General features: G+C 50.6%; 1 protein-coding gene across 1 annotated transcript in view; it reads left to right on the top strand.

Annotated features, from left to right (window-relative positions):
• EXOC6B (exocyst complex component 6B) overlaps positions 1-23,036 on the top strand; it is a 237,274-nt gene that overhangs the window by 188,933 nt on the left and 25,305 nt on the right. The window lies entirely within an intron of this gene.

The following is a 23,036-nucleotide window of genomic DNA, read 5'->3' as shown; positions in this document are numbered from 1 at the left end:
GATGTGTGACTAAAGACCGTCAGGTCTTCAGGGAGGAAGGAGGAGGAGGAGGTGGGGCAGGGTTGGAGCGCCAGGCCAGGGGAACCCCGTCTTCCTCTCCGCCATGATCCTCTCAATAGCCTTCAAGTCGGTGGCCACCATTTCTCAGCGCTCAGTTTGGCTTTCTTGTGCCAAGGACAGAAGGCCAAGGACAGAAGGCCTGCTTGTCCACCAGGGCCGGTGATCCCGGGCGGGATGCGCTGAGTTGTGGTGGCTCCACCACCTGGTGGCAGAAGACGCCCGTTGGCCTCCTCCCTTTGGCTTCCGTCTACCCAGGTGGCTTGGGAGAAGCCTTCACCTCCGGTTGCGTGTGTGAGAAAGGGGTGGGAGGACTGGTATCCCTTGCACGCCTTCCCCCCCCCCCAGGCTCCCCCATAAAGGGTCTCTTCCATGAAGGAACGCCCCCACCCGTGGACAGGAGGGACACGTTGGCCGTTGGGGTGTGGGGAGTGGGCAGCCTTCGGGGTTGGCAGGCTCCTATGGGAGCAGCCGAGCCCTTTGTGGGGGAGGCAGGCTGTGCCAGTCTGCGTGTGGGGCGTCCCAGGCAGAGGGGCCACCTCTTGGCAGCGCAGGAGAGAAAGCCTTGAATGAAGCCGAGATGCAATGACTGATGCCCTTTCTCTCATTTAAACCATCTTTGTCAATGAAAGACACCCCGCTTTGTCCCGGCTGCCACGATGATGCAGTGCCACCGCTTTCGAAGGCCGACATGGGTGTGCATGCTGAGTGGGACCCATCGGCTATGGGGAGGGGCCCCCCAAGTGGGTCGGCTCCCTTCTCTTTTCCCTTTCCTCCGTCTCCCGCCTTCCCCTTCTCGACCAAAACCAGAGGGGCACCATCCCTGCCTTGGAGGGAGCGAAGAGGGGGCGCGCATGCTGGAAAAGCCTGCCGTTTTCACGCAATGGAAGAAACCTTCCTCCTGTATTTGGACGGAAGCTCCAGAGGACAGGACTAAGACCCAAAAAACGGGAGTCTTTGTTTGGGACCCCTGAGAGGAGACCCTACCTCAATGCCCTGTAAATGTCCCTGGCAGATGCTTGAAACAGCTCCAAGGGGTTCCTGGCATTTTCGGTCAGGTCCTTCAAGTCACACAATCACGGCCATCCTCATCGTCCCTGTCTCCATTTTACGTGCACTCGGTTCCCTCCAACTCTTTTCGTCAGATTTTGTCCTTGCCTGGTTTCAGGGTTCCAGAACCTGCTTCGGTCTTAATCTCCCTCAAACTATGATGTCCGGAATTGGGTTTTGTTTTTTTCTCATGTGGTTTGAGAAAACCAACATCAACCCAGAGCGTAGTTCGCTCCCATGACTTGGAAGCTCTTCTTGAGTTGATGCAGGCCAAAGGCTTGGTTGGGGCCTACCATTCCAGGGTCTGCAAGGGGCTGTGGTGGGTTAGTCCTCTCCATTTCATCAGCCGTCTACGTTGCATTTGTCTCTGTCAAATTTCCCTCTAATGAAGGTGAGAAGCTGTGGAGCAACCCTCCTCAGCTGAAAATGGGTACAATTTCAAAATATATGCTGAAAGTCTGCTTAAAAAGTACTAGATTTTATATTTTGGCTACGTGATTGTTGATTGTTGAGTTAAGTTGAGTTGGTAAAAGTATGGCAAAATTCATGCTTCTGCGGGAATCAAAAGATAGTTTTATAACGGTTGTGGGCTGCCTTTGTTGAGAATAGTTTGGGAATGTGTTTTTTTTTATTTTATTATGTGGTATACAAAAAATTTGATGATATCTGGCTAGCTAGATGGATGGATGGATAGATGATAGATGATGGATGGATGGATGGATAGAGATGGATAGATTGATTGATAGATAATAGATGATAGATAGAGATGGATAGATGATGGATGATAGAGAGGGGGAGGGAGGGAGATGGAGATGGAGATGGAAATGGATAGATGATAGATAGATGGAGATGAATAGATAGATGATAGATAGATGGATGGAGATGGATAGAGAGAGAGAGAGAGAGAGAGATGGATAGATGATAGATGGAGGGATAGATAGATAGATAGATAGATAGATAGATAGATAGATAGATAGATAGATAGATAGATAGATGATACATACATACATACATACATACATACATACATACATATAGAGGTAGTTGATAGATAGATGATAGATAGATAGATAGATAGATAGATAGATAGATAGATAGATAGATAGATAGATAGATAGATAATAGATGGATGGAGATGGATAGATGATAGATGGAGATGGATAGATAGATAGATAGATAGATAGATAGATAGATAGATAGATAGAGAAGGATAGATGATAGATGATAAATAGATGATAGATGATAGATGATAGATAGAAGATGATAGATGGAGATAGATGATAGATGATAGATAGAAGATGATAGATGGAGATGGATAGATGATAGATGATAGTTAGATGATAGATAGATGATAGATGATCGACAGAGATGATAGATAGATGGATGGATAGATGATTAATAGATAGGAGAGGGGGAGGGAGGGAGGAGAGAGAGAGAGAGAGAGAGAGATGGATATTTGCCCTCCTTCCCTAATTGGACACTTCCCTCATCCTTTAATGGAGATGAATTGGTGGTTCCGCTTGGCCCTGGCAAGATTCCCACAGTAGCCTAGAAGGCAGCCCGTCTCCCTGGTGGCTCTGAGCTCCAATTTCCTGGCTTGAGCATTGGGATGTCTGAGCTGGAATCCTCTTCCCCTCTTCCAAACCAGCCTCTCAGACAAGAAGGGCGGAAAATCCAGGCAGCCCCCGCTAAACTCTCACCGGCTGGCAGGTGGATTTATCATCTGAGCCGTGACTTTTCCCAGCTTCTGTGGAATTAAGCTGGCCTTAATTCCGCTTTTGAAGAGGCAGACGTTTTGTTGCCATCAATTAACTGTCAAGTCGGTTAACCAGATTCTTGGAAAGCTTTTCCCCTTTGGAAAAAGCATAGCTGGGCCGAGGAACAGGATAACTTGGGGGGGGGGGGAGTTGCTCAGAATTTGCAGTGAAAAATCACAGAGGTGGAACTACTCAAACTTTGTCATCGAAAGATAGAAAACCGACTGCAGAAAAAAGTGGTGCATCAAATCTGCCCTTTGAGTTTGTTTCTTGTTTTCATTTTAAATAATTATTTTTAATTATAATTTTTATATATTGCATTTTTTTAAATTTTTGTTGGATAATGGACATGTTGTGATTCACTGGCAGCCTAAGCAGACAGCAGCGGAATTGGACAGTGGGGGAAGAACAGGGATCAGTCCGGGATTCTGTAGAGAACTCGGACGAGGGTCCTGCATCCGATGCAGAGATGGGGCCAGGACCATCTGGGAGTGGGGTGCTGACTCTGGAGCCTCCAGAGTCTGGCAGCAGCGAGGCAGAGGAACAAGGGGAGTCTGTTCTCAGTGCGTGTGTGCGCAGAGTTGCTAGAAGGCAAGAGCAGCTGAGACAAAAGGGGTGACTCGGGAGTAAGGCTTGGAGGTGATTGCCCCTCCCATAAGGGATAAAGGACAGGCAAAGGTAGGGAAACCTTTGCAGGAAACAAAGTTGTTCATTCTGTTTGGATTAATCCTTGAAGCTCTGTGTGGACTTTGTACTTCGGTTGGTTTTTTATAATTCATTTGGCTCTCTAGCTGTTGGCAGCAATTCAAAGGAGAGAAAGGTGGGTGCTTATCTCGAGGGGCTGTTTGGGACTCATTACAGGCTGGGAATAAACATAATTCCCAGCGTTGAAATAAAACAAGAGTTGTTTTAACTAAGCGTGTGCTTAATTACGGTCTTGGGAAGCCTTGGTCAGAACAGGACATGTATTTATGAAGTCTTAAAGTTGCCAAGGTTGGACATCCCTTGACCCTTAAAACAACCTCTGAATTTAAGACAGAGACAGCGGTTAAGACTTTGGAGCTTACGTGCAGCTCGGCCCATAAACCCCCCAGGCAACGAATGGCATGCCAGATCAGAATATTGCTGCATTTGTGTACTAGTACTATGTGACTTGTGAACCAGTACTGTGTGAGTTGTGTGTGCCTTTCCAGCGCAAGGTCTCACACACAAAAAATGGTCCAAGATTGTCTTCCTGGTCCTTCTCTGAACTTGGGATCCGAATCCTCCATGGCCGAGTGCTCCATTCTCATGTTCTGTTTGAGGAGGGTTATGATCTTTGCTGATTGGAATAAGAATAAGGGACCTTGGAGCTCTTCTAGTCCAAGTCACTCGCTCAAGCCGGAGACCCTCTACCCTCCCAAATAAATGGCCATCCAGTCTCATCTTGAAAACCTCCAGCGATGGACCACCCACTAATTCTGGAGGCAAACCGTTTCCATTGGCTAACTGTCTGCACTGACATGAAATTCTTCCTTGGTTCCAGGTTGCTTCTTTCCTTGATCAGTTTCCATCCTTTGCTTCTTGTCCTCGCTTCAGGTTCTTTGGAGGATAGGTGGACCCCCCCTCCCCTCTTCTTTGTGGCAACCCCTGAGATACTGGAACACTGCCATCATGTCTTCCCTGGTCTTTCTTCTCTTCCTCTCCAATTCTATAAACCCTTAGTAAGATCACAGCTAGAGCGGTGCATCCAATTTTGGTCACCACACTGTAAACACGATATTGAGACTCTAGAAAAAGTGCAGAGAAGAGCAACCAGGATGATTAGGGGATGATTGGAGGCTAAAACATATGAAGAACGGTTGCAGGAACTGGGCCGGGCTAGTCTAGTGAAGAGAAGGACCAAGGGAGACATGAGAGCAGTCTTCCAATATTTGAGGGGCTGTCACAGAGAGGAGGAAGGGGGGTCAAGCTATTTTCCAAGGCACCTGAAGGCCAGACAAGGAATAATGGATGGAAACTGAACAAGGAGAGATTCAACCTGAAAATAAGGAGGAATTTTCTGACAGAACAATCCACCAGTGGAACAGAAGTTGCCTTCAGAAGTTGTGGGAGCTTCATCCCTGGAAGCTTTCAAGAAGAGACCGGACTGCCATCGGTCAGAAATGGTGTAAGGTCTCCTGCTTGGGCTGGGGGTTGGACTAGATGACCTACGAGGTCCCTTCCAACTCTTAATCTGTAAATTTCCAGATGCCTCCTTGAAGGATGAGGCAGGACCTTTCTACTCGGGAGTACTGGGGCCCATTTTCTAGAACTGTCCCGGGAAGGGCAGTTTGGGATGGTTACCTTTGGAGCTGTTACGGCCATCAGGAGTTTTCTATTCTTGGGGGTCTGTCTCCATTTGAGGCGGTGCTGTCATAGAGATGCCGCCGATGGATTCCGGCAACCTAGGTCAGGACCGTTAGCCAAGGCCAGCTTTGATCTGGCACCTGACGCGCCCGAAGGAATGAGAGGCCCTTGCCAGGTGCTCCTTGCTTGCCAACTAAGTTGTTTCGCTGGTTCGGGGCCTTCCAAATGTCTGGAGGTCCCACAGCCATCATCTTTAGGAGCGAAGAGAGAGAGAGAGAGATGGGCCAATTTGGGGGGAGGGGAGGGCAGGAGGAGAAGGCTCAACTTCATTTTCAAATGCATTTGGCAATTCCCTGTTTTGGAAAGGGATCTCCAGAGACTGTGGCTGTAGAAGTATTTTAGCGGCACTCGAACCTGGCTAAGGTTATGATGGATTAGACCTCATTTCCATCTCCTGGAGGAGCCAGTCTCCCGTCGCCAGCCATCGTCCTCAAGGAGAGCGGAGTCTGTTTTCAAGTTTCAGACGCCGCTTTGAATTTTTATTTGCAGGGACACGGCTCAGCAGCTGGGGACGGAATGTGCTTTTCTGCCAGATGTTTTCCCCAGGTGGCTCTTCTCTCACCCTCCCCCCCCCGCCCGCCCCGTCTTTCCCCCAGCAGGGGGTGCTGTGGGAACAAGAACAGGAGGGTGCGGGGGGGGGACTCCCTCCCCCTCCCGTCTCTCTGTCCATCTTGGCCTCCCAGCTGGAGGGTCTCCATTTTTTGGCCTGAAAAAGTTATCTTCCCCCCTCCCCTCCAATTCCAGATGCACGTTTTGAATTAAAACCACCGGACTGGTTGTTTTCCAGAGTCGCATGCAGGGCTCGACCAGCCCTGCTCCCCCAGGGATATGTTGGACCCTTTGACGAGGCTGGGGTCTCTCTGCTGACCTCCCTCACCCCCCACCCACCCAGAAGCTCAGGGTGACAGCCAGGGTGGGGGCTTGTGGCAGCAGTCGGTCCCTGGGACTCTTGTTTCCTCGGCTCCGTCGCTTGGGCTGGATGCTGGCTTTGCGCTCCGGGTGATGGGTGTGTGTGTGTGTGTGTTTTGCACAGCAGGTTTACAGTCCTGGCCCTAGAGAATATATACAGGTAGTTCTCGACTTTCCTCCTACTAATTAGGATGAAATTATTTTGCAGGGAGAGAAATGAAGGTGCGTTGTATTTGCTAGGTGCCTCTGTCCTCTGGGTGGGCCTCTGCCAATAAAGCCCCTTTCCCCCATTGCAAAATCTGCTTTGGGGGGAGCGGGGTTGGACTAGATGACCTACAAGGTCCCTTCTAACTGTATTATTTGCTTTTGGGGTGTGTATGCGTCGGCTTCAGGCAATGCAACTGCTGGCGGGCAGCCACAGCCAGAGAGGGATCGAAAGGGACGATGGGGCAGCAACAGGTAGTCCTTGACTTACAACAGTTCGTTTAGTGACTGAAGTTACAACGGGATTGAGAAAAGGGGTTCTGTCATGCCCCTGGTGGAGACTGACTCTGAGGGAGAGAAGGAACCGCTGACGGAGTGGAAGTGTGGCTCCGTGGGTTGTAGAAGAGGCTGGGGAAGGGCAGAGGCCGGCTGGGCAGTCAGAGGAGGACCCAGGCCCATCCCTTCTCCATCCTAGGGCATGCAGGGAGGAGAGGATAAGGGAGAGACATGGTCTACTCGGGAGGAGAGAGCTTTGAACTTCTTCATGGGCTGCAGCTGTGGCAACTGAATAAGAGGATGGACATGCGTATGGGCGCAGCGCTGGAAATAAAGCATGGAAGTATCTCTAGTTTATGGTTCCTCTCTGAGTTTGATGTCCTTCCCAGTGTGTGTTCTGTCATCTGTGGACGTCCTCTAGCCCTTATCTTGCCTGGCTTGTGTTGGTTTTTTCCTCCTTCTTGTAACTGTTTGTGTGGGAGTTTTTTGTCTTCAGTCAAGGATATTTGGAGCTTGGAAGCAAAGTGAAGGAATAAAAGGGGCTTCACCTGTTTTTTATGACTGTATTTTGTATCCCACCACCCTGGGCCATCACAAAGGGACTATTTTTTCGCCCTTAATGACCGTTGCATCGTCCCCTGGTTCACAGGATCAAAATTCGGCTGCTTGGCAGCTGGCATGGATGTACGACAGTTGCAGAGTCCTCGAATCAATCAATCAATCAATCAGAATTGAGCCGGAAGGGACCTTGGAGGTCTTCTAGTCCAGCCCGCTGCTCAAGCAGGAGAACCTATACGATTTCAGACAAGTGGCTATCCGGCCTCTTCTTCAAAGCCTCCAGTGTTCACGTGATTCCCCTTTTGCGACCTTCTGGCAAGCGAAATCAAGGAGGAAGCCAGATTCATTTAGTGGCTGTGTGATTAACTGAACCACGGCAGCAAGGGATCCGCTTAACAGCTGTAGCAAGAAAGGTCGTAAACAGGGGACGAAACTTACTCAATAGCTGTCCTGCTTAGCAGTGGAAATTTGGGGCTCAATTGTGGTTGTAAGTGGAGGACCACCTATATGGGAAAAGCCTTCCTTCCCCTGCAGGGCAAGAGATCCACCCCAAATGCTATATTTTAAAACAGGGGTCCCTAAACTTGGCAAGTTTAAGACTGGTGGACTTCAACTCCCAGAATTCTCCAGGCAGCATAGCTGCCTGGAGAATTCTGGGAGTTGAACTCCACCAGTCTTATTTAAAAAAAAAAAGTTTTTTATTTTTTTTAAAAGACAAACACTAACAAACACAAACATAAAACATCAACATAAAACCATCTTCCAAAATACAGTGTGTCGGTTGGTACGTTTCCTTTGTGCAATGTCACAGTATCAACGGTCTTCCCTTCCAAACATACATTCATATTACATAAGTTCAACTGTACATATTATGTTATATTGTGTTATTATTGCATCATTGTTAGACCCAACTAAAAACGTATCTATTTCTTATCGAGCAAATCTCTATTTGAACAAACCTGGGATCGTACAATTCATTTCCTTATATTGAATTATATAACATAATTCCATCCTATTATAGAAGTCCACCCGTCTTAAAAGTTGCGAACTTTTGGCTGCCTGGAGGATTCTGGGAGTTGGAGTCCACCAGTTTTGGATAGTTGCCAAGGAGGGAGACCTCTGCTTTAAAACGGAAATATTTTAAACACAGCAGGACATTAAAAAGGGCCCTCTAGATATGCCCCATCACCTTGCCTTCTACTAGGCCCGTCTGAAGCCTCCATTTTCCCTCAGGCCAGGAGGTCACTCCTCCCCGCAGGGCTGGGGACAAGGATCCCCGGGGACTTCTCCTGCCACTCATCTTGCGCTAAATTGCCCAGAGTCACGTAGGTGAGACGGAGGGAGTAGACATTGAATAAAAATAAATAATATTCTCGTTGAGGGCTGTTTCCACCATTGGGCCTCGGGCGGCCCCCTCCAGCTCGGGGCTCCCTCAGGTTTTCAGGGTGGGGCGCCATCTCCCTCCTGAGGTTTCCAGCCCCCATCCGGGCCAGGAGAGAAGAGGCAGATTTCTCCCAAGAGGCAATTGGAAGTTCTTGGGTTTTTTTTCCCCCCCTCTGAAAACATTTCACTTCTCATCCAAGAAGCTTCCTCAGTTCTAAGTTATTTAGGGCTTTAGCTGGCTTTTTTTTTTTTTAGAACCGAGGAAGCTTCTCGGATCAGAGGTGAACATTTCCAGAGGGAGGAAAAGAAAAAGGCAAGAAAGTCCGCTCGCCTTTTGGAAAAAGCACCTTTGGCACGCAGAGCCATTTGTGCCGGTACGTGAGCCGCAGGCAGACTTACCTCACTGCGCATGCGTGCGCCTCACAACTGATTTTTCGGCTGGTTTGAGGCCTTTTTCGGCCTCCCAGTGGCTTGGAAAAAAGCCTCTGCAAGGCTTTTCAGGACGAATAATAGGCCCCTCGCAGAGGCTTTTTCCAAGCCTCTGGGAGGCCGGAAAAGGCCTCAAACCAGCCGAAAAACCAGCTGTTAGTTGCAGTGCAGGTAAGGGGGTGGCGGGGGATGAATTGTGCGTGCATGAGCAGGGGGCATGGGGGGGCACATTGCATTCTGGATGCTGGCACACAAGTGCACGCGCGCTAATGCACGCACATAGGAGCCCCAAAAGGTTAGCCACCACCGCCTTAGAGCATAAAGCTTTTGTGCTGACCTAGTCCTATCTCAATCCCCTTTGGCTCTGCCAGGACCCCTCTTGGCTGCCCAGAGAGGCCTTGATGGCAGGTGGGCTGCCTGCCCGCCTGCTTGCCTGCCTGCCTTTGGGCGTATCCTGTGGCCCCCCCCAAAAGCCTCCCAGTTTCTGCATTCAGCCACTCTGGCTTCTTCTTCTTACATTCCTTGGAGTTGCTACTGATTTAAAGGCTGCCTTTTGCCCGAGGGACGGAACAAGAGACAAAAGGGGGAAATAATTGGATAATAAATGCAAGGGGGACTTGCTAACAAAAAAACGTGAAGTGCTTTCTTCTCTTTGGGGTTTAATGCAAGACACAAGCAAAAGCCCCTCCTGGGCCAGAAAATAAATACATGCAAAGAGGAGAGGATGAAACAAGGTCAGAAGGGAAAGGCTGCACAGCCCCTCCCTCTGGGAAGTAAAACCTGCATTTCGGTCTGGGCAGGGTCAAAGGGGGCCACAGCTCTCCAGCTGTCCTGTTAGATCAAGGGTAATCCGACCTTTATAACCAGCTCCCGGGTCCGGTCCGTTGGTGGGGGTCTCAGCACAGCCTGGGACTCAGCCAGGGTGGGGCTCCCGTTGGGTTGGGGCCCTAACCAAGGAAGGGGAGGCTGTCCAGCTGCTGAATTGACCTTCCCAGAGGAGCCAGGCCTGGTCCTGACAGAGCCGAAGGGGGTGGAGAGAGGACTGGCTGTTTTCTCCTGGTTGAGGTGGCTGGAAAGCTCAAGGGGGGGGGGGTGACGCCAGGGGTGGGATTCAGCCGGTTCAGACCAGTTTGAACGAACCGGGTGTTAAATTTACACCCGGTTTGACGAACCTGTAGTTGAACCGACCGGCTGGCCCCGCCCACCCCACCCCGCCCCTCCCAGGAGTCTCCATGCGGGCTGTTTTGGATGCAGATAAGGGCAGGGTCTGCGTGGAGGCTCTGGGAGGGAGGAAAATGGGCCTTCTGAAAGTCCGGAAACGGGCCTGTTTTTGGCTTCCGGAGCCCAAGGGAGGCCGTTTTCTCCCTCCCAGAGGCTCGAGGGAAGCCTCCGGATTCCGGGAAGGCGAAAAATGGCCCTCTCGGAAGTTCCGGTAGGCCACGCCCATCATGGCCACGCCCACCCAGCAACCGGGCAGCGATTTTTGAGTCCCACCCCTGGGTGACGTCCCACCCTGCCGTCAGAGGCCAGCCAGGAGACGACGGCCAGGGAAGGAGCCATGTTGAGACCCCACCGGAGCAGCAGGGATCCCTTTTGGAAGTCACTGCGAGTGAGAGGCTGCTGGGAGAAGGGCCAAGTCCAACATTTGCAGCCGGGAGATGGAAGAGCCTGGGGTGAAACGTGACCCTTTTTTGCTTGTGCTCGGTGTGAGGCAGGTTGGGAGCCCCTTATAGCAGGGGTGTCCAACCTTGGCAACTTTAAGACTTGTGGACTTCAACTCCAGAATTCCTCAGCCAGCTTTGTTGGCTGAGGAATTCTGGGAGTTGAAGTCCACAAGTCTTAAAGTTGCCAAGGTCGGACACCCCTGCCTTATAGGATCAGGTCAGGGCCCCTACCCCCACCCCCAAGGGAAACAAGTTTGGGCAGAAGAGATTCCTTCCCGGAACAAGGATTTTTTCTGCCTGAACGTCCCTCGGAGGGCTAGGATGAGCGCCAGGCCCCCGTGCCAAGCTGCCAAGTTGGACCGCTTCCCTTGGGTTGATCAGATGACGGCGAAGGGATTTCCTTCCCCCTCCTGGGGCTGATCTCCTGGAAAGCCCAGGAAGAGAAATGGGGGGGCAGATCAGCACCTGTCTGGGAAAGGACTCACCTGCCAGCTTGCTCTGGAGGAGAGAGGCTGGAAGTCCTCGGGGGAGCCCTGCTTCACTGGTGGGGCTGAAATGGGGGAATGGCAGCCAGCCTGGCACACAGGGGTGTGTGTGTGTGTATCCTCCAGCAGCATGGATGGGTGGGACCTGAAGCCCACAGATGTGGGCCAGAGAGACCCTGGAAGGACTAAGGACACTGCCCTGGGAGAAGGAAGGTAGAGCCAGCCACGGGGTTGAGCTAGAAGACCTCGGAGGTCCCTTCCAACTCTGTCTTGTACTGTCGATAATTATTATCTCCCCACATGGATGGAGAAAGGGTTCAAGTGGACCACTGGAGACACCCAGGGCAGCCCTGAAGCCTCCTTCCCAATTCTTACTGGCTGACATATTTCTTCTATGCATTGGTGCCCGCCTTGACACGCCCTTCCGAGCCAGTAGGGGAGCCACCGAGGAGTCATTTGCGGGTGGGGTCAATCGTGGGCATGCCTTTCGCCTTCTATTCATGGGGCTATCACACTTTGCCCAGGTCGAGGTGCCCTGTGTCCCTGGCACTCCCTCCGGAGGAGGATGCCTGTCAGGAGAGGAGATAAGGCCAGGCTCGTTGGAGGCCAGCCCAGGTCGGCTCCGCCGTGTCTTGTTGTGTGGCTCACAATCTCTTTGGGCGCCCTTGCCCTCCTTTCACAACCACCCGGCTGGCATGCCTGCGGTTGCCCAGGTCTTCCTTTCCACCCTTCAATCCCTCCCTGGTCTTCCAGACCCGCCTCCCAGTCCAGTCCCCGACGGCCGGGATGCCGTTCCTTTGCACCTGGAGATTGGCATTTATACCAATGCAGTCCTTGGCTTACAACGGTTCATTTAGTGAGCGTTCAAAGTTGCAACGGCACTTAAAAGAGTGACATAGTGCCAGCTTTCCCCGTTGCAGCATCCCCCGTGGCCACGTGACCAAGTTGGAGGTAGCAATAAAGGAGATTATTTGCAACCCCAGGATTGAAAAGAGATGTCCTTGGTGCTCTCTGAGCTTGGCTGTTTTCTTGCAGACGTTTCCTAACCAAACTAGGTAACAATCTTCAGTGCTTGAAGGGAGTGGGGTTTGCAGAGAGGAGGAGGAGGAAGATGAGGAATTGAGGGATCCTTGACGCTCTCCGAAAGGGACCTGGTGGCTCAGTGACTAAGACGCTGAGCTTATCAATCAGAAAGGTCGGCGGTTCGAATCCCTAGCGCCGCGTCACGGCGTGAGCTCCCATTCCTTGTCCCAGCTTCTGCCAGCCTGGCAGTTTGAAAGCACATAAAAAAAAAATGCAAGTAGGAAAATAGGGGACCACCTTGGTGGGAAGGGAACAGCATTCCGTGCACCTTCGGCATTTAGTTGTGCCGGCCGCGTGACCACGGAGACGTCTTCGGACAGCGCTGGCTCTTCTTCGGCTTTGTAACGGAGACGAGCAGCGCCCCCCTAGAGCCATAAACCTTTACCTTTGACGCTCTCTGAGCCTGGTGGTTTCCTTGCAAATATTTCATCACCCAAACTAGGTTAGCCACATCCTCTTTGCTAGGGAGAACATTGGCTAGATGGACAATCTTACCCTACTTTGGGTCACGAAACTTCTGCAAGAAAACCACCAAGCCCAGAGAGCCCCAAGGGCCCCTCAAGGAGTCTCCCCCTGGAATGGGGGTCACAGCAGGCGAGGGGCTCCTTACACACACACACACACACACACACACACACACACACACAGACACACACACAGAGAGAGCAAAGGCTGGCTGTGTGGAGAGCTGCCTGGTGCTTTCGAGGCCATTGAAATCCAGGCGGCCTTTTTCCTTCCCGAGAACTCTTACCTTGAACTCCGCCTGGCCTTTCGGTTTTGCTGACAGAAATCTCCAGATGCTGCAAAAAAACAAGTAGGTGAGGTCACTGGGAGTTGAACCAAGTAGCGCTGTGTGTGTGTGTGCGTGCGTGCATGTGTGTTTGACAAGGAGTTGCAATTAACCTGCTGGTGGCTACATCCCAGCCGGTGGAGCTGCCTTCCTCGGGCATCGCAGGACCCCCAGCAGGTGGGAAACCGGGGCTGCAAACCCACAAAAGAGCTCTGCTCGCCTGTGGCAAAAGGCCGGCGCCTCCGGGTGCCAGCCGGCAGAGAGGTTCATGGGTGGCAGCTAGCTGGCTTTTGGCTTGTGCAACCCGGCACCTGCGGCACAGCCGGGGGGGACCCTCGCCAGCCGCAGAAGGACGGCCTCTCAAGGGCAGCAGGGAAAAGAGGCGCTGCGGTGCCCACTGTGTATGCAGAGGGCTTTTCTGGGCATTGGATTTGTGCGGCCTGGGGTGCTGTGTAGGGCCGGATGGCATCACAAGGGCTGGGCAAGGAGAGTGCCCACTTAGCTGGAGCTATGTTGCCTTTTCGAATCCGGCTGAGGGGGGAGGGGACTCAGGATTGGGGGTGCTGAAAGCGGGCCGAGAGACTGGGGGAGGAGGGGGGGATAAAATAGCTGCACTTGCAGCCTTTGCCAAAAGAGCCCCCCTCCTTTATTTGCATCTCCCCCCACCCCAAAGGGAGAAGAAGGGGGAGCAGCCCCTCTTGCAAAAGTCCTGGTCCAGCTGCAGATGGTCAGCGGATGGTTGGGCTCTGGATCTGCTTCTTGGAGCTCAGGGGGTGCAGGGCCACCTTCCTGGCAGGCAGACGAGGCCTCCCCAAAACATTGCGTCCTTTGGCTCATCAGTGAAGCAGCTTCTTCCCCCTCCCACCCCCCAAGAGGAACACACACACACACACACACACTTTGGGCAATCCCTGCCTGCCTTGGTTGACCTGTGCCCTGAAGGGCTGGTGTCCCTCCCCTCCAGCCAGCCCTGGAAAGCCCCTGAGGTTCCCCCGGGGGAGGGGGGAATTTCCTGCTTGGGTGAAGCTGAGCCATCCCCGTGTCCATTTGGAGCAGGTGCCCGCCTCTCTGGAGCCACCGAGAACAGGGGCCTCTGCTCCACGCCAGACCGGTTGAGCGGTTGGCGGGGCAAGTTGCCCGGAGCACACCCGCCACGCCTGCTCCGTTGGGGACTCTGGCAAGGGAAGGTTGCCCGGAGCTTGAAGCCGTGCTGACAAGGGCTGTCGTTGGCTCCCTTGCGCTGCCCGCCCGGGGAGTGGCTGTCGTGAGCCAGCACATGCCAGCTCAGGGAGGGAGGGAGGCCGCTGGCCGGCCGGGCCCAGGGAGAGGGCGAGGAGGGGCTGAGCTCTCCCCTCAGGAAACAGGCTCCTTGCAAGGTGGAAAAAGTTGATGAACTCCCGGCGGCTGATAAAGTCAGGCCCGAGGAACGGTGAACTCTGGCTGACCTGCTGCTACGCTGGCTGACCCTGCCGTGCTTAACAGCCAGAAACAAACCAGGTGGAATCACTTTTTCACTGCTGATAAGCAGCCGGGCAGCACCACGCCCTGACCCACACCTGACCCTCCTCCTGGGCTCCCTGAACTCTGTGCAGGATGATAAACACGGCGGCCCTGATAAGAGCTGCCGCAGCAGCCCCGGTGGTGGTGGTTGTGGAGGAAGGCTTCTCGCCCGGAGCCTCTTGGGGAGGCTGCTTGGGGAGGGGACACAGAGCAGGGAAAGAGGGCCACCCGGATGCTGAGGCTGCCTGGCTCCTTGTGGACCGACCAGGCCAGCCATTGAGCAAGGAGGGTGGTCCTTGAGCCCTCTTTCCCCAAGAGGGGGGGTGTGTGCTCTTCCTCTAGGCCTGGAGGGGCTCCCTACAGCCCCAGCCTGACCTGGGTGTGTTTGCCAGACTGCAAAGTGACTTTCTAGGGCAGGGGGTCTCCAAACTTGGCACCTTTAAGACTTGTGGACTTCAACTCCCAGAATTCCCCAGCCAGCCCGACAGCCATGTTGTGGCCCTGAAGCAGGGGGTCTCCAAACTTGGCACCTTTAAGACTTGTGTACTTCAACTTCCAGAATAGCTGGCTGGAGAATTCTGGGAGTTGAAGTCCACAAGTCTTAAAAGTGGCCAAGTTTGGGGACCCCTGGTTTAAATCATCAAAGCCCCTCCCCATCCTACACCCCCCATCATCTCTGATTTGTGTTGAAGATTCCCCTTCATTCCTGGTTGTTCTCCCCGCCTGCCCCCCTTCCCGTCTGGGAGAGTTTGGCTCCTCCGTTTGTTTCTCCAACTTCCAGCCAGGATTCTCCTAAGAGAGGAGGAGGGTCAGCCACTTGCATGCCTCTCCTCGGCCTTTTCTTCTGGTTGCAAACATGAGATTTTTCACTGGGGACACCCGAACTTCTGATGATAAAAATAACTTCTGTTAATCCTCGGCTTTTCCACATTTAAAGAGTGGTGCTCAAGACGGCAGCAAAATAAGAATAAAGCGAGCGATTAAAATTGGGCCGTTTTTTCCTTTTATTAATAAGTGTGTGTGTGTGTGTGTGTGTGTGTACACACACACATATATATTCTTAAGTTTTCGCGGGTACTTACATGTATGGTATTCAGCTTTGTTCGGGTATTTTCCCACGTCATTGTAGTTGTGCTTTTAAAGTTGTAACAACGTTTCGGCAGAATCTCATCTGCCATCATCAGGCTTCTGTATAGATACCTATATACCATATATATACCATATATATGAATACTATATATATATATATATATATATATATATATATATATATATATATATATATATATATATATATATATATATATATATATATAGCTAATTTTGGCATGTATGTTCCTCTTGGCTCACTAAAAAAGGATTTTTCGAAATGACCATCGGAGCATTAGTATTTCGCATATTATTATCAACACGCTCTGATGCTAAGGAGTTCTACTCTCCTTCCCCCCTGAAAAGAAATCTCTTCCAAATGCAAAACACAAGCAGAGGAGAGGAGTTTCAGTTTCACAGCAGCAAGCAGCTTTAGTACAGAACAGTTGAGCTAAGCCACGCCCAGGCTCCTTGCTGTCTCCTTTTTGCTCACACAGCAAATACTGTTTTAGTTTCCAAACAGACCTCAACTTCTCTCACACACTGACAGGACGCTAGCCAGAGGAATACCGATGGATGCTGGTAGGCAGAGGCAAAAACTAAGCCTGACCACATAGTTTTGTAGCGAAGCACAGGTATCGAGCTAGTTCATTTAATAAAAGCGTCCACCAGATTAGAGTACCAACTAAGCACCCTGTCAGTCACCCAAAGCCTCCGTGGGTTTTTTTTAAAAAACCCCCACCCCTTTTGGCCTTATCGACCAAAACAATCTCCCCAAGTGGCTTGGAATGAAGAGTAGCAGCCCTCAGCCTGCATCCAAACCTCCAGGCACCCAGAAAAAGACGGTGAAACACGTCGTCCTTGGGTTGTGTCAAGGGAAGAGCTAAAAAAACGGGGTTGGTGCTGAAGATAAAGAGAAGATGCTACAGTTCTTAGAAAACTCTGCATCTGCCTTCTCCTCTCTGGCAAAGCTCTTTGGCTCTCTCGGAGCAGCTGGTGGCTTGAGGGAGAGGCCCAGGGGTCCCGTGGCCAAAGGGAAGACAGACCCTGTGGGGAGGCACGTTGGGCCGGCTGAGCCCACCACGCCTGCTTTCTAAAGGCCTTGATGCTGGAGAACTGCTGAGATTTCTCGTGCCCGGCCGGCTTTGCCCCTCTCACTGTGCGTGAGGATCCTTCTGGGCTGCAGAGTTCACCTCCGGGTTAATGGTTCCAGTTATCTGTGCTCCCCGGGGGGTATCGGTATGATAGGATCAATAAATAGGATAGGCAGAAAAACCACCACCTCTTCAAAGCCCGAGGGATGGCGTCTGGGCCCACGGAGAAAGTTGCTTGCTGTGCCACAGGACGGAGATTAATTTTCCAGGCTCTCGGAGGTTGGGACTTGTAGTTCCTGGGACAGGCAGGCAGATAGATCCACCGGGCCATCGATCCAGAGGCTCAAACAGTTGGGGGCCATTTGAAAGACAGGAGTGGAGCTGCGCCTGATGCAGGAACCTCAAGGGGGATGTGGAAGAACCATGCTGCTTGGAACCCCCCCCTCCTCCTCCTTCTGTTGGATAGCTCCCTTAAGTCTCCCGGTGCCCTTTTACAGGGCACAGTCTCTTCCCTTGGATACCCGTCCAAACGGGATTGTTGGGATTGTGTCGGAGGCAGAAACAGGCATGAAAATAAGACTGGAGGAAAAAAGGAATGTTGTTTATTTGTTTATTTTGTTTTTTAGATGTATAGCTGGGGTGGTGTAGTGGTTAGAATGCAGGATTGCAGGTTAACTCACGGCCCACTGCCAGCCATGCGATCCTGACCTGCTGAATGTTGACTCAGCCTTCCATCCTTCTGTGGTCGGTAAAATGAGGACCCGGATCGTTGGGGGCAAGAGGCTGAGTCTGTAGACCACTTAGAGAGGGCTGGAAAGCACTGTGGAGAGTATATCACTCTTGGTGCCATTGCTGTTGCCATTCATTCATTCATTCATTCATTCATTCATTCATTCATTCATTCATGTGCCACCCATCTGGCCGTATGGAATGCCAGACTCTTATGCCTAGAGAAAAAAGGTACCACTCTAGAAAGGGGTGAGGTGGCTTGGTCATCATCACTTGAGGACCAGCCCTTGGTCAGACTCACTAGGAATTAGGCCCAGAGATGCGACTGCCGGGATGGCAAAACTATTTGAAATTGCCCCAAAGTACTGGAAGCAATGGCCTCACTACCGTCTGGGGTGCAGGCAGAACCCTCAAGAAGGGGTATCTCGCTTCAGAAGGATTCAGACAACCCACGACAGTCCCTTCTCTCCCTCAGCCCAACGTGCCTCACAGGACTGTTGTGGGGAAAATAGGAGGAGGAAGAAGGATGAGATTCGTTCGCTGCTTTGAGTTACTCACGCGCTAATAAAGATGAGATAGAAATCCAATAGATAAATAAATACAATGAAACCCCCTCCCAGGAGGAGCTCTGGAAGACAAGGGCTTTTTTTTTTAAACCATCTTTTCATTTTAGGTTTCTTTTTCACAACTTCTGGTGGCAAGCTGTTCCACTGGTTAATTGTTCTCACTGTCAGGAAATCCCTCCTTAGTTCCAGGTTGCATCTCTCCCTGGTTGGTTTCCATCTGTTGCTTCTTGTCCTCCATTCAGGTGCTTTGGAGGATTCTTTCTGGTGGCAGGCTGTCAAATATTGGAAGACTGCTACCATTTCAGCCCCAGTCTCTCTATTCACTAGACTAGACATACCCAACTGTCCAGCAACTGTTCTTTATATGTTTTAGCCCCGTGGAGTATGTTTTTCCTCTGTGAGTACAGAGAAGTTGCTTTCATGATGTGGAGACAATAACTTGGCCCTCAACACCAATAAGACCAAGGAGCTTATAGTGGATTATAGAAGGAACAGATCAGACATCCAGCCTTGTTTATCAATGGAGACCGAGTGGAACAAGTGGCCAGTTTTAAGTTTCTGGGTGTTGCCCTAAAAGAGCACCTGACCTGAGCTGCTCACATTGCAGCCCTGATCAAAAGGGCCCAGCAGAGATTATACCACCTGAGGCTTCTCGGAAAACAACAACTGAATGAAAAACTGCTGGTGACCTTCTACTGCTGCACCATAGAGAGCATTTTAACTTACTGCACCTCTGTATGGTTTGCCAATTGCACAGGGGCAGATAGGACAGCACTCCAGAGGGTTAATGTCATTGCCCAGAAGATCATGGGTTGCCCTCTCCCCTCTTTGGAAGAGCTTTATAGCTCCTGCTGCCTTAAGAAAGTTTAAAACATCCTCAAAGATCCATCTCATCTGGGCACCCCTTTTTTTGAACTATTACCATCTGGCAGATGGTACAGGATAATAATAGAAACAAGGGCAAACAGGCTGAAAAACAGCTTCTATCCCAGGGCAGTAATTCTATTGGATTCTACTATATAGTGCAATATGAATGCAATATCAGGGGTTTTCAGTTCAATTGCATAGCGAAGGATGTGTTTGTGTGTGTGCGTTTTCATAGTCATAATGTACATTGAAAATGATATTTAATTTTGTTGTACGAGGTGCAACGACAATAAAGTAAACTAAACTAAACAATGGCCATTATCTGGCTAGAGACCAGCGATGGGGGAAGGCCCAAACACCCAAGCATCCGTTTTTGGGGTGGAGAATTCCCTTTTTTGCAACCACCCCTTTTTTCTTTCGAAATGCGGCAGGCTAATGCAATTCCCGCACTCCTTCGGATGGGCTGGCCTGGGGCTGCAAAAGAGGAATTATGGAAAATATCCCAGAGGGCTAAGAGAAGGAAGACCAGGACAGGCAAAGGCCTTCATTCCCGTCTTCTGAATCGCCCTGGGAACGATTGGTGAGGGCCGAGGTTTGGAAGGTGATAAAGATCTCGCCCGCTTGGTGGCCTATCCATTATACATGATGAAAACCCTGCAGCCTTTTGCTTCCTTGGCTGAGCTCAGCAAAGGCAGGAGGAGAAGGAAGGATTGGCCTCCCCGATACCCTTTCTCCCTCCCTCCCTCCCTCTCTCTCTCTCCGAGGCTTCGCCGTACAGTTTTTACAATTTAATTTTCTGCTTTTGTAATCTGTGTAGTCCTTGTGTATAGATCATCTAATGAAAAGAGCCTTTTTAGAATTAACGTGGTATTTGGCAGCGAGGGACCATCCCTCCATGTGTTTCCATTTCTTTATTGGGGAAAAAAAAAAGAGAAGGATCTTAAAGAAAGCATCTGAGTCAGGTTTGTTCCGAAGACAGATGTGTGGAGTCAAAGGGAGCATAAGGGCTTGTGCAGAGCGCTGATCTCCCCCCACACACACACAACTGCCCCCCAACCCAGTGTCCTCTGGGATGGATTTGATTAATCGGAAGAACTAGAAGGGACCTTGGAGGTCGTCTAGTCCAGTGGCCCCCAACCTTTTTCAAACCAGGGACCGGTGTCACGATTATTTATTCTTCCACGGACCGGTACCTGAGTAACGTGAGACTCCACCACCATCGGGACGGCTCTTCGTTCGAAGCCCCCCCCCTTCGACGAAACTAAGGCGCGAGCACCCAAACGCCGCTTTCCAACTGAAAAACCAGAAGCACTTTCCAACCAAAAACCCGGAAGCGCTGTCGAAACAAGATGGCGGTGCCCAAGCTTTGCGGCCCAGTAAAAAATGATCCACGGACCGGTACCGGTCCGGGGACCGGTGGTTGGGGACCCCTGGTCTAGTCCAACCTGCCCAAGCAGGAGAACCTATACGATTTCAGACAAGTGGCTGTCCAGTCTCTTCTTAAAAACCTCCAGTCATGAAACGCCCACAACATCTGAAGGCTATCCCGTTCCAATCCGGTCAATTATTCTCAGGAAGTTTCTTCTTATTTCCAGATTGCTTCTCTCCTTGATTAGTTTCCATCCGTTGCTTCTTATCTTACCTTCTGGTGCTTTGGAAAACAGGTTGAGCACCCCTTCTTCTTTGGGGCAGCTCCTCAAATACTGGAATACTGGTATCCTGTCAACCCTGGTCCTTTTTTTCTCTGGACTGGCCATTCCAGTTCTTGCAATCGTTCTTCTTCTTTCTTAAAAAGTTTTTATTTTAATTTTAAAAATCCATCTTTCAGTTATACAGTGTGTCAACTGGGTACATCTTGTGCACATATTAATATCTGTATACATTTCTTACTAAGTTTACATTCATAATACAGCCTATTCATCGTTATACATCATTATAACAATATCGTTTAATTTCTTACTTTATTTTCCAACCATTTATAAAATAAATCCCAAATCATATCTTCTTGTTCTCTAATTGCCAACTCATTTCTGCACATTCCAATATTTTCTTAATCACTTCCTCCTCCATCGGAACTGTTTCATTTTTTCCAATTTTGAGCAAATACAATCCTAGCTGCTGTTAATATATGTATAATTAAATATGTTTTTTTCATTACTATAGTTCTCGGGTAAAATCCCCAACAGGAATCTCTCAGGCTTTAAATCTATATGTTGTTTTATCATCTTTCCCAACCATTCTCCTTCGTATATTTTAATCTGCAGGCCTTTAATCATGTTAAGTTGCTCTTCTCTTCTACCCCTTTTTCCAAAGTCTCCGACATCTTTTGTTTTTTGTAATGTGGGGGACCAAAACTGGACGCGGTGCTCCAGGTGTGGACTTAAAACTAAGGCTTTGTCAATTGCAGCGGCGACGATTATCGCTGTGGCCCTAACGCCTGCTGTGTAATAAGTGTGAGCACCAAGTGAAAGGAGAGGCCAGGGGTTGCATCCTCCAGTGGAAACAGCAGGAAGTGGAAGCAGGGAGCCAGGAAGCTTTCGGGAGTTCAAAGAAACCAGGAGGGGCTGAGCAGGAGCTGCTGGAAATCCCAGGGAGATCAGATAGAAAAAGCCCCAGTCCTTTGAACAACAGGAATTGCAAGATCGCCACTGACGGTCGTGCACCTGGGCCAGGAAGGTGGCCTGTCCTGGCCGTGGCCCAGCAACTGCGCCACGAGTCTCCCTGCAGGTGGCCTTCAGAGGTCCTCCCATCGAGGCGGGCAGCCCTTCACCCCCCCCCCCACCAGGACATCCATGGATTGGTCCTCTCCTTGGTTTTGGAGCCAGTGAACAACCGGGAGTCACCGTTTGGGGTCCCGCTTAAGGCACCAGGCTAGAAACCAGGAGTGCTGCTTCCTTAGGCCCAAAGCCAGACGGGTGATTCTTGGGCCGGTGTCCTAACCACCTTCCCTCTCTCTCTCTTTCTCTTCCCTTCTCCCTTTCTCCCCCTCTCTCTCTCTCTCTCTCTCTCTCTTCTCTCTTTCTCTTTTCTCTTTCTCTCTCTCTCTTTCTGTCTCTCTTGCTCTCCCCCTCTCTTTTTCTCTCTCTCTCTTTCTTGCTCCCCTCTCTTTTTCTCTTTCTCCCCCTCTCTCTTTCTCTCTCTCTTGCCCCTCCTCTCCTCTTCTCTCTCTCTTTCTCTCTCTCTTTCTCTCTCTCTCTCTTGCTCCCTCCCTCTCCTTTTCTCTTCTTTCTCTCCCCTCTCTTTTTCTCTCTCTCTTTCTCTCCCTCTCTCTTTTCTCTCTCTTTTCTCTCTCTTTCTCTCTCTCTCTCTTGCTCCCTCCTCCTTTTCTCTCTCTTTCTCTCCCCCTCTCTTTCTCTCTTTCTCTCTCTCTCTTTCTTGCCCCTCCCTCTCCTTTTCTCTCTCTTCTCTCTCTCCTTTCTCTCTCTCTCTCTTTCTCTCTCTCTCTTGCTCCCTCCCTCTCCTTTTCTCTCTCTCTCCCCCTCTCTCTTTCTCTCTCTTTTTCTCTCTCTCTTTCTTGCTCCCTCCTTCTCCTTTTCTCTCTCTCTTTCTCTCTCTTTCTCTCTCTCTTTCTTGCTTCCTCCCTCTCCTTTCTCTTTCTCTCTCTTCTCTCTCTTTTCTCTCTCTCTTTTCTTGCTCCCCCTCTCCTTTCTCTCTCTCTCTTTCTCTCTCTCTCTCTCTTTCTTGCTCCCTCCCTCTCCTTTTCTCTCTCTCTCTCTCTCTCTCTCTCTCTTTTCTCTCTCTCTCTCTTTCTTGCTCCCTCCCTCTTCTTTTCTCTCTCTTTCTCCCCCTTTCTCTCTCTCGCTTTTTCTCTCTCTCTTTCTTGCTCCCTCCTCTCCCCTTCTTCTCTCTCTCTTCTCTCCCCTCCCTCTCTTTCTCTCTCTCTCTTTTCTGTCTCTCTCTCTCTTTCTCTTTTTCTCCCTCTCTCTCTTTCTCTTTTTCTCTCTCCCTCCCTCCCTGTCTCTTTCTTTCTCTCTCTTTCTCTCCCCCTCCCCCTCTCTTTTTCTCTTTCTCTCTCTCTTTTTCTCTCCCTCTCTCTTTTTCTCTCTCCCTCTCCCTCTTTCCCTCTCTTTCTCTCTCTGTCCCGCTCTCTCCCTCTTCCCTCCTTCGGTTCTAAGAAGTGGAAAGCCAGGGCAAAAATCTTGCCAAGGAAACAGCAGG

The sequence above is a fragment of the Notechis scutatus genome, chromosome 4 (assembly GCF_049901735.1).
Source record: "Notechis scutatus isolate UNSWTSFEM ecotype Mainland chromosome 4, rNotScu1.2, whole genome shotgun sequence".
Classification (NCBI taxonomy): Eukaryota; Metazoa; Chordata; class Lepidosauria; order Squamata; family Elapidae; genus Notechis; species Notechis scutatus.
Note: the sequence above shows the minus strand (reverse complement) of the source record. Positions and strands in the feature narration are given on the sequence as shown.